The 19,012-nt window shown below is 43.3% G+C and overlaps 1 protein-coding gene and 1 long non-coding RNA gene across 2 annotated transcripts in view; both read left to right on the top strand.

The window, feature by feature from the left end:
• LOC119180292 (caskin-2) overlaps positions 1–19,012 on the top strand; it is a 394,179-nt gene that overhangs the window by 242,625 nt on the left and 132,542 nt on the right. The gene's annotated exons all lie outside the window — the stretch shown is intronic.
• LOC142767220 (uncharacterized) lies at positions 8,672–18,650 on the top strand. The gene is made up of 3 exons (XR_012884783.1): positions 8,672–9,225; positions 11,238–11,383; positions 17,844–18,650. It is a non-coding gene; the product is annotated as an uncharacterized LOC142767220 (long non-coding RNA).

Genomic DNA, 19,012 nt, shown 5'->3' with positions numbered 1-19,012 from the left:
TTCACGTCTCGGTGCAGTTCTCTATGGCGGTTGCGGTGCTCGGCTGCTGAACCGAAGGTCGCGGGATCGATTCCACATTTCAATTGGGGGGCGAAATGGTAGTCTTGTGTACTGTGCAGCGTCAATGCGCGTTATAGAGTATTAGCCGGTCGAAATTTTCAGAGCCGTTGATTACGGTGACCCTGACAATCGTATCGTGGTTTTGAGGCGTTAAACTCTGCATGTGGTTCTCTCTGGTCTACGCTTTCTTTTGCATTTTTTTGCCGGCGGTCATAACTATATCCGTTTTTCTCGGCTAGCACTGTCTCATGCACTAATCTCTGCGCCTTTTCTACGTTCATTGCTTTCTCTCTGTTAGCATCTCTGTTTTTCTTATTCGCCCTTTCCCCATCCTTCGCCGGCAGTTATAATAACCTCCGCCAAGGCAAGACGTGCAGCCGGCTGTAGCAGAGATGCCCTCAGTGGTCGTCTTTATTGTCCTGGGCGTCTCTCTCGCTACATCGTATTGCTGGATAGATCCGCGTTGTCTTCAGGTTTTGACCCGTGCTTGAACCAGTACGAACTCCGTAGGCATGTTTGTATACGCAGGTAATGAATCGCTCGCCTCCTCTCTCATTCGGTGCCCGATGTCTGGCGTCATCGTTAACCTCGCCTAGTCTAATGGAATGTCGGGTTAGTAGAGAAGGTGACGTGGCCTGAGGATCGGGTTGGGTTGCTTAGTGCGAATAGCCGCGCATTATTTGGTGCTGTTGCAGCGCAGCTTAACTCTAATATTTAAATAAGGTCCCCTGTTAGACATTATAGCTGCGGTAGTGAGGAGAGCCTCACTTACAGGATGCAACAAAAAGCTCTAATTTGGTACGCTTCGATGATTTTTTAAAGGCAGTGCTAAACATGCAAGGACAACCCAGCGAAGACGACATGGCAAGATGCAGACTTGTCAGCGTTCTTTTCTGGGTAGTTAGTATGCAGGACAAGAAATATATACTCTAATACTATCAAAATAAATGATAATATCATTTCTTCGGCTTCACACTCGCTCATAGCCGCACCTATATGCACAGAAGTGTATCGCAGAGTAAACTGACCTTTGAAAAATTGTCTTAGTACCGCTTCAACTGCTTGCGTCTATCGCTACTCTGACCCGTGCGCTTCGAAAATTTACGATGAATTCACACCATCTAGGGCACCTGCACTATTCTCATCTCTTGTTTTAGCGCGGAATTACTAGTATAGGAATTTGTCATACTTTCTTCCTCATCGAGGTAAAGCCGTTCTGCTTGTCTATAGTAAAACGAGACCCGGGTAATACAGGTTTCACCCAGCCTACCGTTTCGTGTTTATTATAGCGTCATCACAAGCCAAACTATTCATAATCCATTGTTTCTCAAATACCAACACCCTCCCAAGCCATGGGTGCGATGAAATTGACGTAAGGCCGCAATCTTTATTCATTTTACAAATGCAGTGGACAAATTATGCCGCATTGAGTATTCGCTCCGAGCAGTCGGCGTCAGGGCGTGTTGATGACTGTTTTGCTGTTTGCTGGCTGTGCGCTTGAACATTTGAGCAGGCTACTGAGCGGTCTTGCGCTTTGATGTGCAGATGGCGTGACCTGCATAGTCTACAAACGCGGTACTGTGCCTAAAGTCCCGTAGTCTTCCAGCGTATCTGAGTGCGCGTTCTTTCATTCTTTGTGGAGCTGCACTGCTTTCGACGGCATCGCTTTCTAAAATTAGACTTCGGCGCGTTCTAGTTGGGGGCCTGTATAGAATGGTGGTTAAAAAAGCACGACAGAGTGGAGACCGAGTTGGCGGCTTCAAACCTAGTATAGCGAGCGCAGACATCTTTCAATTTCGTTCCATTAAGTTGAATTACGTACCATTGAAGGAAGCACCCTTTTAGGCCTTCACACTTCGACCCACTCCCTTGCCAGGGCACCGCTCCCTACTCTTGGTGTACGTTTAACACTTTCATGAGTGTACAAAGGGTGTTTCGTTCCTACCAAGGAGGTTAAAAAAAAGTCGGAGTAAACCGTCACAAGGCTTTTTCGGCAGAAGAATAGCAAGCGCTCGTAGGCACTCTTTATTTCGAAAACATTCATTGAGGCTTTTGTTCGTCGTCTAGAAATCGAATTGTATTTTGCTCTGTTAACTTAAGCGCCCCGTCAATTCTAAAATTAAAGATCGGTGTTCCCGAGCAGGTAACCTGTCTGTTATTGATGACGACATATACCAAATAAAGTTTGTCAGGACATGAAGGTTTTCTATAGAAACCAGCAGGAGACACACTGAGCCCGGAAAAGATTTGGCGGATGGACTTGTCGGTCGTGGTAGAAAAAGACGCCCCTTCCGGTACTGAGCGCAGACGTTTTATCCTGTCCTTTCAATGGTGGCTGCTGCTGCGGCCGCCATATTATTGCGGGTATTCAACTTCACCGTAGTGGTGATGGATGCATAATTTCCAATGCAGAAGTTCTTTTTAAACTTCCGTGGGATGCGCTAAATATATGTGCTAGAGGAGTCTTTTTGCCACACAAGCGATAATCGTCATCTATCTGGCGTCCTTTAATGGAATACCCTCAAAGGTTTGAAGTTCTTTTGAAGTGCCGATCGTCTCTTTTTCTATCCTTCGAATAACGGTGCCGATTCAGCGGCTGTCGGCAGCGGGCAGCTGCATCCGATATCGCATGCCATCACCGAACATCGCATCCGTTTTCGGCGCATGCGCCTGTGCGGCTAAACTGAGCGCTTTAGCTCGCGCGAGATCGAACTGTGCGCAGAAGCCCTTTCTGGCCACTTATCCGAATCACGTTTTTCTCGTCGCCAGTATAACATACCAACCACACTGCCCGTATACTTTATAGGCAGTGGTCTGCGTTATGCCTGCTGTCATCGGTGCTTGGAATCTGGTGGTAAGCACGTGCCGCGAATGTATTGGCCGACTGTATCGATCTGAGAGCGGGGACGCGTAGTACGTGCCTCCTCGGCTCTGCGTGGGCGCTCGCTCGCTCGTATTCCGCGAACAACGCGTTCTTGTTTTACTCGTCGCTTGCCATCGGGAGTGAGTTAACCGTTCCGAGAAATACGCGCCGGACGACATATACAGGGCAAAGGCACAATAGTTGTCCCCGAACTTCTTTCTATCATCAAGCCTTCCATTGTCTTTAGAAGGGTCACAGCCTAAAGAAGGTACTCAGTCCCGAACGTTTTATTGTTTGTTTGCGTTACTGCACAACCATTATAGGAGATTTTAGTTTGTCCTGAGGCTTTATATACCGCTTACGCTTTTGCGCGTTCCGCGAGCTGTTGACTGTGGTGGAGGAGTTGCTTGCGACATATTGGGGCATTTTGTCCAATTGCAATACTTTTCGATGCTGTCTGTCTGTCTGTCTGCCTGTCTGTCTGTCTGTCTGTCTGTCTGTCTGTCTGTCTGTCTGTCTGTCTGTCTGTCTGTCTGTCTGTCTGTCTGTCTGTCTGTTTATGCGTTCTTTATGCGCATATGTGTTTTTTGTCCTTGCGCGTTGTCTGCGTCCATGCATTGCTTTCGACGTTGTGTTGTCTGTGCCTGCGTGTTTTCTGTATATTAGTTTTCTGTGCCTGTCCGTTGTCTGCGTTAGCTCAATTGTCTGTCTTTTCTCGCTCTGCGTGTTTTGTTTTTCCAAGTGTTGCCTGTGCATCGGTGTGTGGGCCTGTCATTACAAATCCGTTTGACCTTACTTTACCCCCATTCTTAATGAAAGTAATAGAGATGCAGAGAATCCTTGCGAGAGGTGCTTGAATTCGCAAGTGGTGTTTCGCAACAACACACGATAAATGGAGTCCGGAGAAAAAAAAAAAACGTGGCAGCTCATTGCGTCACCACCGAGTCAGCGACCTACTTCTGTTCGCGTTGCTACTTGGACCTTTCTGTTCACCCGTCTCCTTAGTCTTTTTTTCCCATCGGTTTGCTCAGCGTTACCTATAGGGAAGGGACTGCCCTTCGCTTGCAAAGCACGGGCGGCCGTTGGCGATGCAGAAAAGCGAAGAGCTCGAAAGCGCGTGCGAAGATTACACCGACCGAGGAGGGCCTTCGTTAATTACCGAGAATGAAAGAGATACGTGGATGTGTTTCCCACCTTTTTCGCGCGCATCGAAGCTTCGATCGTTGGTGCAGCTTATTCGCGATGCCTTCGGGCTGTCTTTTCTTCGTCGTGGTTTCCCAGTTTACGCCGTGGGTGTTGAGGCACCATTGGTTTGTTGCATTCCTTCCTTCTTGAGGCCAAGTGTTCCACCTACTTAGACAGATATGGAAGTTGACGGATGAACTATACAGATGGCCAAAGGAACGTGCCATCGTGCGTGAACCAAATGCGTGTACTCCGTGAGTTGTCTTAAAGGAGGCTTGACATAAGGCATTGAGGCACCCGAAAAAGGACACCTTTCGTTTGCATTATGTGCGCAACGACCATTCTGCACACACCGGAACCGGAGAACAATATTTTAGTTTTCGTCGCCCAGTATTGTCATGCCAGCCCCACTGCAGTCGACATGACAAGTGAACACAGTTCTCTGGGTTCGAGAAATGTTCGTCCTGCGTGAAAAAATCGCAGAAATCGCTATCGTTGTTCACTCGTCGTTGTTTACGTGGGGCTGATAGCAAACGGGCTGTTGTTGATAGTATGTTGCGAGTTGCACTTTTCTTGTGACGTCAGACCCCCATTTGCACGTCACTGCGAAGCCACCATTTCGGTAGTGAAACCGAAATCGTTTTAAAATAGCGCTAATAACGACATATTTCAGTGACCACGACAATTTCTTTAGGGTTGTCGACACCCGTATCAAAGCAACAACCGAAAAGTATTTAAAATCAGTACCCTTTTTATTTCCAAGCATCGCACATGCATCTTGCGCTGCCTCCTTTGACGATGTCGCTTGATGATGTCGCTTCGCATGGGATCAGGCGTGTTATTTAGCGGTTATGGGACTTGGGTTAATTGGTCGGCCCACGTGCATGCAGTTATAGGTATAACGTGTCCTTTATCAAGAATTTCTTACTTAGCTGGCTTGTTGCATTATTCGTGGCGAGGTACCTTCATCTCGCGGCTTCTCGTCAAATCTCTAAATTTCTCGGCTTTATGCGACGTAAGACGGTTGTTGCCTTAATAATACTATCTGTGGTTTGCGCCACAAAACGAAGATATAAGACGCCGTTGTGACGGGCTCGGGAAATGTCGACCATGTGGTGTTCTTAAGCGTGCTCAGATGTCACGCATTACACGGAGTTCTTTACATTTCGCTTCCGCCGAAATGTTACGCCGGTATCGAACCCGCGACCTTCGGGTCAGCAGCTGGCATACAATGCTCCACCTCGGCTGTTGCCTTAATAGCTTGATTGGGGCTAGCTGCTATACATGTAAATATCGTAAGCACACAAAAGTAAATGAGCAGAAGATCCGACCGCCTTTATAGAGGTGCAGGAACCGTGCACATGCGCCACAACTCGTCAGTTGAAATCCGGTGGTCTTTCTTGTCTCCGATTTTCCTTCTTATATTTTTGTTGCGCTGTACCTACAATGTTGGCCACCCCTGTTGCCCATCGCGCGTTCAGTCCTATATGAGCAACTTTTCGAGATAACTGTGTCATGTAGATGCAGCGGAAGCTGCTGAATATGACTTTGGCTCTAACGTAATCGTTCGAGTCAAAAGTATGGATGCTGGAAATCGAAGTACGTGAATTCCGTGGCTGCGTTTCCCTCCGTGAATACTGTACCTCTCCGGAGCCGTAGCGTGTAAACGGGAATAATTCAAGGGAAAGACTATCGCTAATACAGTGACTGGTCTAATTCACACCGGCGTGCGACTTACAGCCGCACAGAATCCACGTTTGCTCGAATATGGTTCGCATTGCCACTGCCGGTCCGGCTCTTGTGATTGACTCAACGGTTTGCGACTATGGTCGCGCGAGTGAAAGATCGAGCTGCGGGCTATGTAGTCAACTTTGATCCGGTGATTCGCTAACCGGTGATCCGCAAACAGTTGCTTTGATCGCTTTGCGTCCAAAACGGCTGTTGGCGACCAGCTTGATCGCATGACTGGCTCTATATTCGCAGATGTGAACGAGCTTCAATAGTGCAAACAGCACGACTGCAGCGCCGTTCGCTGCGGAGCTAACTCGCGCGCTTTGTATCAACGCCCTGTGTGTGCCGTACACTGCAAATCATTTCACACCCTTAAGGGTGGATTTTTGAATAAATCACCCATCTTACACCTATTATTTCTGCCAAACATATCCGCATGGGTGTAAGTTCTGCAATTCCACCTTTTGAACGCCCATTTCTCATTTTTAGGTGTATTGTAGGTATATGTTAGCAAATTACACCCATGGGTGTTTCCTTGAACGTTACACCTATCATATATGTATATAGTTTAGAGCATCAATACATATCACATCTCAACGGATGCAATCAAACCGCATGCCAAAAGTCTGGTGAAAAGATCGATGTTGCGGCATTCGTTTTCATTTCCCATAATTCATTCGCCAAAATATATCGTGCTGTGTATTATATTTATTAAACCACCCCCTATTTATTATATTCAGAAGATTCCTCACATGTTCAATGACTTAATTCATGGGTTAACTTTTTGGGATTCCTACTGAAAATATTTTGCTGCCGCTTATGTCCATTCTTCCCTAATTCTCACAGAGACATCAGTAAAAGAGATTATGTTGCACTTAAACATAACATGAAACGATTACACACGGTTTTCGACAGGCTATCATGCGTGCTTTCTCATTTGAAATCACACTAAGTTTTTTGTACCAGAGGTCCTGATTTATTAAAGACGATAGTCTTTTTTCGGGACCTTCAACGCAAAAATTTTGGTCTGCCTGCCTGCCTGTCTGTGTCTGTCTGTCTGTCTGTCTGTCTGTCTGTCTGTCTGTCTGTCTGTCTGTCTGTACATTTGTCGGTTTGTCCACTCTATACGGCATCTGGTACTTGAAATGGCCGACCTCATCCGCAGCGCTCACCAGTGTTGCTCAAGATTGAGCGTTCATGCTTGTGCAATCGTCAATTAAAAATTAAGCGCATGTCTGTGGCACCATAAGAACACGTATATATTCTGCATGGGCGTCTTTTACTAGAAAAAGCATACATTAGTAATATTAAGGGCCGTAGCGCTTATGACGCTGCGCTGACCATGCAATGCTTGCACAGAACAGGGAGCGTTTCCAACGCTTTGCTAAGGTGGTGGAATCTACCCGTCGCCTTGCGTTCTACACCTTATCACCTCTAAGATGGGCGGGCACACCCCTACCAAAGCCACACGCTTTGTTTTCTAGGAAGACTGCCAGATGGCGCTCATGTCTCACGTGTGACATGATTTGATGTTCTTTTTCGCCTTAGCTGTACGCTCGAGGAACTCAAACGCAGTGCCTACAGAATACCACTCACCGACTTTCTTGCGCAGAACACCAAATAAATGTCCTGTTCACTCTCTCCACACGCAAGACTATCGTCTTTTGACGACATTTGCAGAAACATGGAGATACGGGGCCAATTTTTTACAATGGGGGTCCATATATTTGCTCACACTGAAGTATTTCGCATCAATACACGGGTCCCTGATTTATTCAATGAGTTATATTGAGATCTAAGAACATGGGTCAGTTCAAATTGAATGTTTGTAGTATTCGCATTGCCACGGAACTAGGCATGTTTGCAATTAACAGGCTAAGCTTACTCGGATGCAGCTGCTATTCACGCATGCTGCGCCGCAGGACAAGCTTAGCGCACATACGCTAAGCACGGGTGTACTCTTCCAATGGGTCGCACCACTCTGTGGGCACTTAGTGCTCTTTTTATATTTACTTGAAATGCACGCTTGCGCGTCGTATAATATACACGTGAACGATCGTAGACAACACTAGCGCAATGTACCCGTGCCACAAAGATGCAGAGTAGTTTACTAATTGCAGCATTGTAATTGACAGTTGTTACTGTCGCGTTACAATGCACTGATAATCGCACATTGGTATGCTCACTCAAAATTTAAGACTTGAAATAAAAGCAAGCGTCCTTCATACTTTGTCGGTAAAAAAAGCAAAGCCCCCGGTTCTTGCTGATTGGCAGAGTGTTATTTAAAAGAAGCTAATAGCACAGCAGGGGTGTTGCTAGGATTTATGCGTGCAAGGGAACAGAAAGAGGAAAAAAGGGGGCCTGGCGAAATTTGTATGTAAATTTTTGCCTGTAGTTGCATACGTGCGGATCCGAATCACAAGCTTTCTTTTTTTTTTTTGCGAAATGGGCCAAATCCTGACCCGAAAGTAGCTCAAATGACACTCAATTGGCTCATACATACGTTCACGTTTCCTCTAAAACAGTAATATTAAAACATTATTTATAAATATTATTGTTCTAGAAGAACGTTGATAGTATGTATATGTCAAGGCAGAGTTAGTTGAGCTTGTTTCGGTTCTAGATTTGCCCCATTTTGAATTAAAAAATATCTCCTCAAACGAACATAAAAAAGGTTGGGAGATGTGTCAAATATGGAACAACCTCCTTGCCACCCTTCCCTAACTTTTTATTTATATCTATGTTCCGCAAGTAACAAATTTTGACTCCGAAATGTCGAAACAACGCCGCAATAACGCCTCACCCGGGAAAAAAAAATGTACATTACGAAGGTTACGCATTTGCCACCTGCACACGTCAGTGGCAAAAAAAAGACTTTGAAGCTCTGCTAGCAAATAAATATGTTGTCAAGCATGAAATATTACACTATATCTTGGAGGCTTGACATAGCTTGGAAATTATATCATAAAACGGTACTGCTATGTGTTTCGGTTTCGGTTTCGTTTTTGAGGTCTCGGGGCAACTGCGCATCGCCATCGTCAACAGGCAGACTTTGAATTGGGTGGTAACATGTCGTGTGCGTGTTTGCTGCAGGCTGACGGTGGTTTATTATTTTACTATTCACTTGCTTTGTCAGGGACTCGTACTTATACGGCTTGCACAGTTTAACTTGTGCTTACAGTGGATACAGTACCTATCACTGCAATCTGTGGCGTGTCGGCTAGTACAGAACAACTTCGGTGCGGCGGAGTGTGTGTGCTCTGTCAACGGCTTTCGTTGAAGCTTGTGCCCGCCGCAAGCAGAGTGTTTACGATCAAGCAATCAACGGACTGTACGCTGGGAGCTACATGGAGAACGCTTTTGGATTTCGTGCTATTGCTGAAAAGGTAAGCTTTCGTGTATGCGAACAACGAAGTGCAGAAGTGCGTGCCTGCCTGCCAACTCCCGATTTGCCCGCGATACTCGTAATTGCAGGAAGCGACCGTCTCATGGCGTCGGTAGCTTCCTGACCTTCGCTCGCTGTGTGCTTATCAGCTGCGATGTCTCAACAGTCGCAGTGTTCGTGAACCTCGCTTTGGGGCATGGTTAAAGAAAACGGGGGGGGTGTGCCCCGCGCAGATAAACCTTACGGCATTCGGCAGCGGGTGAGAAAACAAGGGGGGGGCTGAGCGAGCCGAGGTGGGCGAAAGAAATGGCATAATAATAATAATAAAAAAAACGAAGCAGATCAACGGTAAAAGAGGCGCCAGTTGTCAGTTAGCGGGACTGCAGTGGACAAATGGGGCGCGTTTATTACGCGGGAGAAAAAAAAATCCAGATTTCAGTGACTGAAGATAGGGGTGCGTTTTTAATGCGAGTAAATACGCTATTTAAAGCAACAATTGAAAAATACTTAAACTTTGTATCAGTACCCCTTTGATGCCTGCGCTTTGCAGCGGCGTGACGTGTTTTGTTAAAAATCGTGCAGCTAACCAAAGAATTTATATGTACCTTGTTTAATCAGTGATTCGCGCTTTTTATGCCTTGCTTGGTTTGTTTATATTTATACTAGTATATCGTAAATAATCAGGATATAGTAATATTGATCTGCTTTAATAAGGGATTGAACAGCCACACTCAATTGCACACATCTTTTTGCATTTTTGCACCATTGTACTGCGGCACATAGAATATTGTAGAATAGAATATTTCTGTATATTTTGGTGTAGGCTTTTGCTATGTGGTTACACATGAAAGCTTAGCCAAAGTGTACCAACAAACACGCACACAAAACTTTCAGTTAGACTGATACAGCACAGATGATAATGGTGTAGGCATAGTTAGCCACTAAAGAACACGCTCGCGAAAAACAAAATGAGGATGGCGACAAAGGTGGCTGTAAATGAAAGCAGGCAGACCTAACAGCTCTTGTCTGTTTCATGCATTTTGTCTGTGCAGGTTTCATCCTTACGAATGTAAGGACACTGATCCAACTAATAAGTCCTCCATGCATATATTCCTGTTAGCTACTTCTCCAATATGTCGTGCATTTTTTAAATTACACATATTTATGGTCCAACAGTCCAGAGCTTATTGAGCATATATTTAACTTACTTGTGATATATTATCTGTTGCATGGCTGTTTTTATGAAATAAAAAAATTCAACTGCGAATGAGCTGCTTATGCATGCACTCGAAGAATAGGGTTAGCACGTCTTATTTATTCTTGAGAGTAGTCAGTTTTACTTGTGGCCTAAAGTAATCATTTTGTTGACCAATAATCAACCTGTGAAAGACATAAAATTATCGAGTACACCAAATTTATGTAACTGGAGAAGAAATTTAGAGGTGAGCTTCCGAAAAAACACAGTGCTGTTTTTCCAGCAGCAGTTGTCATATTGTAAGTGCTGTTGATCCTTCCATATTGGGGCTTGCTCGATGTTTTACAATATTTTCACACAGTAGATTGTACATCTGTGATGTGTACATGTCTACACAACGATCCTTCAAAGTAAATGATAAATATTGCTACTTTTCTGTCTGAATGGGTTTATATAATTTTTTGTATCAACCATTGTAGTGGCCTATTGGTTAGGGTATTCTAGCTTAGCAAGAAAACTTGGTATAAACGCTGAAATTTGAGCTTCCCAGTATATTTCAAGCTTCTTGGTAGGTGCATGATTCAAGAGAGAAGCACTTTTTCACCACCACCACGGTGGTGAAAAAATCATACTCAAGCATGGCACTTGCATTCGTACACTAATATGCACAGATGCTTGTAAACGTAAAAGTGAATACTGGTAAAGCTGAAAGTGGAGAAGCTGGAGCTTTTTATTATAAGACACATCATAATGAGGTTCTGATTGTTCCCAGTATTTTTTAAATGCTTAGTTGAATGTTGTGCATCTCTTACATGCAGAATGTTGAAAGGAAAGCACACTAGGTCTTCTGCGATGGACTGGGTGCTGACAATGCAGTGCACTCTTCATCACAACCTGAAAGCAGCTGTTCTGGGCTCACGACCTCACTCAAAGGGTCGCAGCAGTGGTGGACGCTACTCATAGGGTGCACCAAATATCTTGTACTTTTTAGGAACATTCCTCTGATGGGAAAGGCTTCATCTCAAGCTATGTGTCCTATATACCTATTTATATTTTCAATATAAGTATCAGTTTGCCATCAGATCAACAGCAGTGCGTGTAGAAAACTGTGTACAATGCATAATGTTACAGTTGTATGAAAAACTAGAGATGGCCTAGATGTCGCCAGCTTAAAAGGTTGATCCACTAATGGGTCAATCTACGCCAAACATCCCAGCTATTTTAGCGACCATCTCAAATGTATTTAAAAAAATTTTGATGATTTACTGCATTGAAAATAGTGAAATAGTAAAATAATTTCAAAAGAAAAAAAAATTTCGGTCACGTAGTTGCCTTCTGAACTTACTGGAATGTCGTTTCAGTGTGGTTTGTGGGAAAGTAGTTTAAAAGTACTGCTCATTTCTTCGATACCAAAATTTGTCTACATGTTAAGTACAAGTTCATGTGTAAAGTGTTTGAAGCGCAGTAATATTAGTGCAATTTCACTGGCACATACGCCTCCAAGACTAACAATGTGCTTGATACGACAGGTTGGTGCTGTATGGTAGACAAAGAAAGTGCTTAACAGCGCAAAGGACAAGATTGAAAGAAGAAACGAGAACAGAGCCCTGAACAAACAATCAAAGTTTATTGCAAACCAACTGCAATATATAGAAAACAGAATCTGTGCATAACCACGCACCATAAGCAGAATCGCACATACATGCACCATACAGCCTATCTTAGCAACAACCGGTCATGTAAATGGACCCAAGATAACTAACTTCACAGCAGTTAAGAAAAATCGAGGGTACGCTAACACAGGAAGCACCAAGTTGTTGAATATAGAAAGCTTCACTAATCTCGTGCTCGCGCCGATTTTTATATCCCCCGTGATCAAACACTTGTCGAGAATTGGCTGACAACAAGACTTATTACAATGGTCTGCCAAGTGGCTGGGAAGGAAACCTTTTAGAGAGTTGGCGTACCCCCTCAACCGATCATTCATTCATCGCCCTGTTTGGCCAATGTAACCATGCCCAAAAGTAAAAAAATATCTTGTAGAGAATCGCTAAAACACATTCAAGATGGCACGTAGCGTGTTTCTTAGTGCATTCTTCTTTCTTAGGTCCTTCGCTGTTGACCCTGTGACATAGCCCAGCAAGGTTATCGCGTGCGCAGAACACAACTCTTACACCTATTTTGCCAGTGACCTTCTTTAGCCTTTGGGAAACTTCGTGTATGTAGGGAATAACAGCCTTGCTAGAATGAGGCTTTTTGAGTTAGCTGTTGCTTTGTCTCTTATCAACCACTCTTAGTGACGTTAGGAGAGTCTCTGCAATGGAAGTTAGCTCGGGATTAGAAAAGCCTCCTTGTTGAAGGCAGTGAACTTGGAGCGAGAAACTGCACTCTATCTGGCGGTGACAAGAGCCAGTTAAAATTGCCTTTAGGCAGGAAAAAGCGATGCTTCACTTGACCAGCTTAGAATGGGCGGACGTAAAAAGTAGGTTCTTTCTAGAGCATGACTCGTACCGCCAACATACATGATGAACAAAAAAAAAGCATTTCTAATTCTAGACATCGTAGCTTGTCGTCAGAAATAAACTCGGACGTTATTTCTAGTTTCTTCATTTCACACCCGAAAACATCAAATATCTCATCGGTGGTTCGCCGAGGGTCAGATTGATCGATGCGGTAAAGCACTAAAAAGTCGTCAACGTAGTCGAACACTTTAACTGTACTCGTGTGATCAAAGTTAGCCATGAGACTTCTTTCATACCGTGCGAGTAAAAAGTCACAAAGAACCGGTGCTAAACTTGAGACATTGCACACATCTGCACCGGTGAGATATTTGACATTTTTTGGCGTGAAATGGTGCAACTGGAATTAAAGTCGGAGTTCGATTCATGACGACAAGTTACGATGCCTTGACTTGGAAATGCTTTTTTGGTTGACCATGTATATTGGCGGTACGAACATTTCTCAAGGAAAAGCCTTTTTACGTCCACTAATTCTAAGCTAGTCAAGCGAAGCATCTCTTTTTCCTGCCTAAAGGCAATTCTAACTGACTCTTGTCACCGCCAGATGGAGTGCAGTTTCTCGTTCTAAGTTCACTGCCTTCAACAAGCAGGCTTTTCTAATCCCCTGCTAACTTCTATTGCCGAGACTCTCCTAACGTCACTAAGATTACCTGATGAGACACAAAGCAAGAGCTAACTCAACAAGCCTCATTCTAGCAAGGCTGTTATTCCCTACGTACACGAAGTTTCCCATAGGCTAAAGAAGGTCGCTGAAAAAATAGGTGTAAGAGTGGCGTTGTGCGCACGCGACAAGCTCACTGGCCTATGTCGCAGGGTCAACAGCGAAGGACCTGAGAAAGAAGCATGCACTAAGAAATACGCTATGCACCATGTTGAATGTGTTTTAGCTATTCTCTACAAGATATTATTTACTTGTGGACATCGGCCAAACAGGGCGATGCATGAATGATCGGTTGAGGGAGCACGCAAACTCTCCAAAAGGTTTCCTTCCCAGCCACTTGGTAGACCATTGTGTAGCCTTGTTGACAGCCAATTCCTGACAAGTGTTTGATTACGGGGGATATAAAAATCGGCGCGAGCACGAGATTGGTGAAGCTTTCTATATTCAAGAACTTGGCGCTTCCTGTCTTAGCGCACCCTCAATTTTTTTAACTGCTGTGAAGTTAGTTATCTGGGGTCCACTTATATGACCGGTTGTCGATAAGGTAGGCCGTATGGTGCATGTATGTGCAATTCTGCTTATAATGCGTGGTTACGCGCAGATTCTGTTTTCTGTATATTGCAGTTGGTTTGCAATAAACTTTGGTTGTTTGTTCAGGGCTCTGTTCTCGTCTCATCTTTTCTTTCTTGTCATTTTCGCTGTTAAGCACTTTCTTCGTCTACTATGCCTACAAGAACTTAGCCAACATGTGTTATGAATGTCTGACTACTGAATACTAACTACACAAAAGGTGTATTTTGAGGAAATAATATTATGAGACTTCTTAAGCTGCTAAACATTACGAGAAAAAATTACGAGTTTCGCAGAATCGTCATTTTCGTTTATATTGAGACCCGATTTGCACTGTGGAGTGGTCCAAATAAATATGACCTCCAAACCTACATCGAAAGGGAAAAAAAGGTATTTTCATGTGCCAATTGTTATCATTACATTTTTTTTGTTTTAAGGAAGAAAAGTTTTGAACTTTCCCATTGATGAAAATAGGAAATTTCAAGGTGGCAGCTGTTGTATGACGAAATGGGAAGATAGGCACCAATGGGAATACTAAAAAATATTTTCTTCCTTAAAACAAAAAATTCAATGATAGTATATGAAAAGAAGTGTTCATTTGCTTTCAATTTATGTATAAAGGTAATTTTTAGTTAAGCCATCACATGGCGTAAATCGCATCTGAATATGATCAAAAATTACGATTTTGTAGAATTTATGATTTTTTCTCATAAAGTTTACCAGCTTGATAAGTCTCAAATATTTTTTTCTCAAAATATACCTTGCGTCGAGTAGGTATTCACTACACAGATATTCTTACAAACTGCAGTATTGCAATAAAGAAATTGCAAGCATAGCACATTTTGGATAAATTCTTAGAAGCATATGTGCCAGTATAGTTGCAATAATATTACTGAGCTTCAAACACCTTACACAAGAACCTTTACTCAACATGCAGACCAAGTTTGGTATAGAACGTACTTTTAAAATAAATTTTATCACACACACCCAAACGACATCCCGGAAAGTTCCGACGGCAACCTTGCGACCAAACATTTTTTCTCTCCGAAGTATCCTACCGTTTCACTGCTTTCAATACAGTTAATCAGCACAATATTTTTCGAATGCATTTGAGATGGTCGCCAAAACGGCTGGGCGTTTAGCATGAAATCACCCTAACAGTGTGTCATGAACACAGAAAAGGTCCTATGCTTATTAAGCCCTTTATTTACCAAAAACAGTGAAAGTGCCTCCTCTGAGGCACTGTATAGTGCCGCTTTTTTCACAGTTCTAAGAGAACTAACTGCACGTGCTATTGTTGTTTACATGTGCAGCCATAGCATTAATATGTAGTAGAACTTGCTGTTGGAATAGTTGGTGCATGTTTGCATTAAATATTAGCCAATTTTGCGCCAAAACGACGACCACACAAACGAAGAAAACACATAAACGGAATGGGCACTCATTTGCAATTGTTGATTTCTTGAGGAAATAGGCTGATATAAACCCACTTTTTTTCAACGCTTGTGCAACCTACTCGGGCCGTCCCTTACCTAATCACGCTATAGGACACATGATCGCTAGATACCGTGCTTCCAGCTCATACATGATGAGTGAAGTTTTGCTAACGCAATTGATACCCCTTTTCTTTTGTGAAAACCCATCAAAATGGCTCTTGGTGTGAATCCACATGAAGTGACATGTGCTCTTGAACGGGCACCGTCGTTATTCTTTGCCGTAATGGCGTGCTCCCTCGCTAGATCATTGACGCAGCGCCTCGTCGTCTGGCTAACATGTGTCTTTCTGCACGATAAGGGTATTTTGTAAACCACTTCAGTAGCAGACTTCGTGAATGGCCACGCATGCTTCTTTTTACAGCCTTTCAGCTGCTCAGCATGATTTTCAGCGATGCACCGGCGCAATTTTGCTAGTTTGTTAGGGGCACAAACACGATCAGTACTTCATGCCGGCTCGCCACCTTTTTAAGGTTGTACGTATGAATATATAGTATATTATGAATATAAGGTACAAACAGCTGCTAGTGAGCACCCGTCCTGTTCATGTGTTTTCTTTGAGCGGTCGTGGTTTTGACGTGAAATTGACTATTCAATTCAGGCATTCATGTCTATTCACAGCACATGTTTAATGTCTGTAGCAAAATATTACATGATATTTTCGTATTCATATTTGCATGTTCAAGAGAACAGCAGCCGGGCCAATTGTGTCAATTGGATACAATTTCCTAATTTTGCACAAAACCATTATGAAATGCCCAACCAGCCTCAAATATTTCTCAGTATTGTTAATTTTATCAAGAAACATAAAATCCATCATTCAACTTAAGTTTGCGCATCACCATCCAATTGTTGATGTATGCAGTTTAATGTCCTAAAGCCACCATTTGATTATGAGACGCTTTAGGGGAGGGCTCCAGAAATTTCGGCCGCCTGGGGTTCTTGTGCACCCAAATCTAAGGAAATGGGCCTACAGCATTTTCGCCTGCATGAAAAATGCAGCTGAGTACTTTGGCGACTAAACCATCGAGGCGGGGTCATCATCACCCAATCTAATACAGATGTGCCAACCGTAATTATAACTTTTAATTGACTACATTCTAACCTCACAGCAAAAGAAAAGAGTAGAATGGTTTAAAAGAAAGTTCTACCCCCCCCTTTCTATGACGTCCATAACGCTTTTTAAGTCGCTTTCGCCAGAATACGCTTTCGCTCTGCGGAAAAGTGCTTTTTGATTTACAGGACACAAAATATTTTTGTCCCTATATTACTCTGCCATGCAGATGCCATTCAATAACGAGTACTAGTATAAGTGCTGGCCGTCTTTCAGAGTGATTTATGAGGTTTTCGCAGCCTTAAGCGACGATAAAGAAAATCGTATGCCACTTTTTTTCTTTTCGCCACCCCCTTGAGCTTCTCCTTTACGAATATCTGGAATTTCTCGGTCGCCTGTCAAACAGTTAGACAAGCTCACCAAATGCTACTGCGAGTTTTACACCCGTATTTTAGAACGTCCCTTCACTAAATGCTTCACCTTGACTTGAGAAAATTGATTCCAGCGCAGTCTCTAGGCAGAGCAAGTCACTCAATATCAGGGATAATCTGCTGCGATTCTCAAGAAACGCAGCGTCATTTTTAGACAAGCGGTGGCGCTGTGCTCAGCTAGTACAAGTGAAGGATGAGATTTGAGTCGAGGACCATTCGTATATAGGGAGGATAGCATTGTTTGCACTGTGGGACAGTTCAAGAGTGCTTTTGTTGAAATAGCTGCACTCTCGTGTATTTTGAATGAATTAGCGTAAGTCAAATAATTTCTACATATACTTTTTTGTGTGTGTGATTCAGTATAATTTGTTGTACTACTGTAAATTTGGAGCCCCACCGCGGTGGTCTAGGGGCTATGGTACTCGGCTGCTGACCCCCAGGTCGTGGGATCGAATCATGGCTGTGGTGTCTGCACTTCCGATGGAGGCAGAAACGCTGTAGGCCCGTGTGCTCAGATTTGGGTGCACGTTAAAGAACCCCAGGTGTTTAAAATTTCCGGAGCCCTCCACTACGTTTCTCATAACCATATGGTGGTTTGGGGACGTTAAACTGCACATATCAATCAATGCTGTAAATTTGAAATTTCAAGCTCAAAAATGCTGTGTTTGTTTTTCCTGAAACCTACTCCAAATTTAGATTTTCTCCCTAGAAAAGCAAGATATGATGCTCCAAAATATTGCTCCAGATGATAGCTTGGCTGCTCCACCTCTGCTAGCTGTAAGTGGTTACTCTTTCACCCTGCTTTTGTGTGCCCATTTTATGTTCTTTGATGTTGCATTTTTCAGGGGGACATATTATGTGATGGGCTTGATATTTTACATCTTTAAATCAATTATTCTGCGTGGTTAGTATCTAGTGACACTGTTAAGCTATTCTAATTTTGCCTATTGTTTTCACTCCTGTATTATTATTTCCCCAGTATTCTGAATGTCTGAACACACAAGGGTTATTGTGAAATGAAAATGCCATTTTAAGACTGTTTTGTCATTACATTCATTAGAATACCACTAGCTTTGCATAATATGCATAAGGCATGCCACAACACATGCAAACTGTGGCGTACCAATGTGGCAATTGTAGTGTGCATTGATATATTATTTCAGTATATTAGAGAATTAAGGCATGCTGCATTACACTACTCTTCCTGCTGTTTGTATGCTTCACTGCACTGTGCTTTTGTGCTGCATTGAAGCGTGTTAAAATTAGTTCTTCATTTTTAAGTGCAAATAAAGGCTCTTTTGTTGTACTTTGATATGCATGCATTGGTCGTTAGAGCTCCATGCCGTACCATTGACGTCTGATTTCCGGTCTTCTTTTGTAGCAAATGGCATTCTGCTTTGCACAATTGAAAAAGGCTTTTGATTAAGGTACAATTTGTCTCTGAATCCTGTATGTTCTCTGTGCCTAATAAAGTAAAGCTTGATTTCGTTTTGCACAATGGCATGACTTTGTGAACGTTGTGTTATGTGTGGCAGCTCATTTTGAGTGATGCCTTTGCATTAAGCTAGGATTACGTGTTATATGCCGTGCTTCATATATGCACCATAAAAGCAGTGCTAAGGCCAGGATTACCACACTGTGGCAGGAGCCACTACAATAGGACATCTGCACATGAAAGGTCTAGCTAAAGGGTAAGCTTTCACGTGCTTCCACAGGGGCTTACTGGAAAGGGGTAACTTTCGAATTATGGTATTTTTTGCATGGGTGTTGGGGCATTATTCAGCATGAACACCCCAACACCCTTTTTGCTGTTTGAGCAATTACACCCCTACACTACTTTTGTTTTTTAAGGGTGTTAGGGTGTC

The sequence above is a fragment of the Rhipicephalus microplus genome, chromosome 7, assembly GCF_043290135.1.
Source record: "Rhipicephalus microplus isolate Deutch F79 chromosome 7, USDA_Rmic, whole genome shotgun sequence".
Lineage (NCBI taxonomy): Eukaryota > Metazoa > Arthropoda > Arachnida > Ixodida > Ixodidae > Rhipicephalus > Rhipicephalus microplus.
This window is presented reverse-complemented; position numbering and strand designations above follow the sequence as displayed.